Genomic DNA, 3,977 nt, shown 5'->3' on the forward strand with positions numbered 1-3,977 from the left:
CCTGTTTCTTTTTTTTTTTTCTTTTTTCTTTTTCTTTTTGGTTTTTTGGGACAGGGTTTCTCTGTGTAGCCCTGGCGGTCCTGGAACTCACTCTGTAGACCAGGCTGGCCTCGAATTCAGAAATCTACCTGCCTCTGCCTCCCAAGAGCTGGGATTAAAGGTGTGTGCCACCACTGCCCGGCAACTGCCTAAGTTTCTATATCATCATCTCTAAAATAGAATTAAGGATATCTACTTGAGGCAGGTGTGATGGTGTGTTCCTGTAATTCTAGAATGGGAGAGGCTGAGGCACAAGGATGCTGTGAGACCTTAACCAACCTGGGACACAAGAAGAAGCCCTGCCTCAAACAGCAAATCCACTGGTGCCAAGGCTGTAGCTCAGCTGGTGCTGTGCTTGCCTGGTATGCACAATGCCCAGTGTTAGGTCCCTGGCACCACAGAAGCCAGGTCTGGTATCACACACCCAGAGTACCATCAATGAGGTCGAGGCAGGAGGCTCAGAAGTCTAAGGTTATCCTTGATTCCCCAATGATCTTGTAGACAGCCTGGCATACATAAGACCGTGTCTCAGGAAACAAACACACCCCCAAACTCAGACAAACAACCAAACAAAATCTATTTCATAGCATGGTGGCATGAATAACTAATTGACGAGCAGAGCATTTCAGTACCCCTTAGAGTGTGTGCTCAGGCGGTTTCCCCTTTTTTCATTGGCTGTCCCACACACTCAGGTCTCGCTACTAACTCATGCTTGGTGAGGTGCTTACAAGCTGGGAACCATTCTCTAGCCTATGGAATTACTTTGAATTAAGCACAAAAATGGTGGTAAGGCCAGGGGTGGTGGCTTCTATCTATAACCCCAGCTCTTGAGAGGAAGCAGCAGAGGGATTGTCGCAAGTCTGAAACAGCCTGGTCTCTTGAGCTGGTTCCAGGCCAGCCAGGGCTACTTAGTGAAACCCTGCTCCAAAACCAAACCAAGCCAGCAGGCTGGCACTCTCTTTGTGCTAGTCTACCAGGAGAAAGGCTTGGGTTTTAGTTTCCTTGCACCACGAAGTGACGAAGTGACGCGTGTCGCTTTAGTATGCAAAGCTGGAGAGGTTTCTTTGTTTTTAAAGATCTATTTATTATATGTAAGTACACTGTGGCTGACTTCAGACACACCAGAAGAGGGCATCAGATCCCATTTATGGATGGCTGTGAGCCACCACCTGGTGGCTGGGATTTGAACTCAGGACCTTGGGAAGAGCAGTCAGTGCTCTTAATCACTGAGCCATCTCTCCAACCCTGGAGAGTTTTTTTTTTTAATTTATTTTTTATTTTTTAAAGACTTATTTATTTTTATGTATATGAGTACAGAGTGTAGCTGTACAGATAGTTGTGAGCCTTCATCTGGTTGTTGGGAATTGACTTTTAGGACCTCTGCTCACTCTGGTCAGGTCCACTCACTCTGGTAGACCCTGCTTGCTCAGGTCCAAAGATTTATTTATTATTATAAATAAGTACACTGTAGCTGTCTTCAAATGCACCAGAAGAAGGCATCTAATCTCATTACCGGTAGTTGTGAGGCACCATGTGGTTGCTGAGATTTGAACTCAGAACCTTTGGAAGAGCAGTCGGCGCTCTTACCCACTGAGCCATCTCTCCAGCCCCCCAGTTGTTTTTTTTTTTTTAAGATTTATTTTTAATAATGTGTATGTTTGTGTACAGAAGTGCAGGTGCCCACAAAGAACAGGAAAGGGCATTGAATCCGCTGGAGCTGGAATGACAGGTGCTTGTAAGGTCCAAACCATGGGCCTGGGAACCAAACCTAAATCCTCTGGAAGAGCAGGAGGGCAGTGGTGGTGCTCACCTTTAATTCCAGCACTTGGGAGGCAGAGGCAGGCGGATTTCTGAGTTCAAGGCCAGCCTGGTCTACAGAGTGAGTTCCAGGACAGCCAGGGCTACACAGAGAAACCCTATCTCCGAAAACAAAACAAAACAAAACAAAACAAAACAAGAAACAAAGGGCTGGAGAGGTAGCTCAGCACTTAAGAGCACAGAGGTCCTGAGTTCAAATCCCAGCAACCCCATGGTGGCTCACAACCACCTGTAATGGGATAGGATGCCCTCTTCTGGTGTGTTTGAAGACAGCGACAGTGTACTCACATACATAAAATAAATAAATAAATAATATTTAAAAAAGAGGAGCAGCTCTTCACCAATGGACCTGCCATCTTTCCAGCCCTGAGTTAGAGGTTATTTATTTATTTACTTATCTTGGTTTTTCCAGACAGGGTTTCTCTGTGTAGTCATAGCCTGGCTGTCCTGGAGCTGACCTTGAACTCCGAGATACATCTGCCTCAGCTTCTCCAGAGTGTGCCAACAGCGCCCGGCTGAGTTGGGCTTTATTTAAAGCATTTTTAAACATAGATCTTGAATGCAAGAGTTAAGACGGAGAGGCTCCTGGGAGTGAAGTGAGAGGCACCTGAGACCAGGGGCGTGGGCTTTTCAAAGAAGTATGGCAGACACAAATCAATTTAGTCAAAAGGCAAACCCTGACCTGCTGGCATATGGCTCACATTGCACGAGAGCTTCAGAATACTGGGTAAGCTAGCACCAGCCTGTCAGGGACCCACAGAGCTTCCCACTTTTTCTTAGAAGCCCATGAAAGATCGGGGGTGGGGGGGGAGGCCAGAAGCCACTGGCTGAAAGGCCAGAGCACAGATCTTCTAACCTCTGCCTCACCTCATTTCAAAGCTTTGCCCTGACACTGGCTGCTTCTCCACTCACTGACAGTATAGACTCAGAGAAGGGCAGCAGAGTAAAGGGCGGGCCTCTATAAACTTTAAATCCAGGCGGATTAAGTGACCACCCAGGAATTCCCCTCCTGCCCCACCCTCTCAAGGCCCCGCCCCAAAGCTCCTATCTGACCAAGCTTCCAGTTTCTCCTTGTCTGCCAGAAACCGGGGAAAGGGAGGCAGGCCCTGTGGCATGGCTGGCACACAGATCATAGGATCTCGGGGTATTAAATTCAGAGTCTGACTAAACTTGCTGTTCCGGAGCAGAGGGGAGGGGAGGGGAGAGAGCCAGGGGAATAGTTTGTTAAGCAGTGTTCCTGAGAATGACAGGGCAGTTCCTTCCAGGCCAAACATTTCCTCCAGGGCAAAGCTGGCCAAAAAAGCAAAGATGCAGAGGTCTGATGCAGGCAGGCGGGGTGAGGGTGGGGGTGGGGACAAAAGCAAAGATGCAGAAGTCTGAAGCAGCCAGGGGTGGGAGTGGGCACGCCCCACTCCCTTTCCCTTGCTGTTCTTTATGGAGGGATTTTTACTCTCTCTCTCTCTCTCTCTCTCCCTCCCTCCTTCCCTCCCTCCCTCCCTCCCTTCCTCCCTCTCTCTCCCTTTCTTTCTCTCTCTCTCTCTCTCTCTCTCTCTCCTCATGCAGAGATCCACCTACCTCTGCCTCCCAAGTTCTAGGATTAAAAGCAGCCCCTGGTCCTTGCTGGTTTTTTGTTTGTTTGTTTTAAATTTTTTTCTTTAATTTAAAGTTTTTATTTTGTGTGTATGAGTGTTTGCATGTGTGTCTTTGCACAAACTGTGGGCAAAGATGGTAGCGAGCCAGTATGTGGGTGTTGGGAATCAAACTTGGGTCCCCTGGGAAAGCATGAGTGCAGAGCCATCTCTTCCAGACCCTCCCTCCGTGTTTAAGGTTAGTGTTCTGCTTTTGTTTGCTTGCTTGTTTGTTTTTGTTTTTGTTTTATGGTTTTTTCCAGACAGGGTTTCTCTCTGTTGCCTTGACTGTCCTGGAACTCACTCTGTAGACCAGGCTGACCTCGAACTCAGAAATCGCCTGCCTCTGCCTCCCAAGTGCTGGGACTAAAGGCGTGCGCCGCCACTGCCTGGCTCTTAGACAAGATCTTAATCTGCAAACCTTGTGAGCCTTAAACTCCCAGCAAACCTCCTGCCTTAGTGCTGCAAATGCTGAAGCTTCCTCTTCCTCCT

The sequence above is a fragment of the Mastomys coucha genome, unplaced genomic scaffold (assembly GCF_008632895.1).
Source record: "Mastomys coucha isolate ucsf_1 unplaced genomic scaffold, UCSF_Mcou_1 pScaffold3, whole genome shotgun sequence".
Taxonomy (NCBI): Eukaryota; Metazoa; Chordata; class Mammalia; order Rodentia; family Muridae; genus Mastomys; species Mastomys coucha.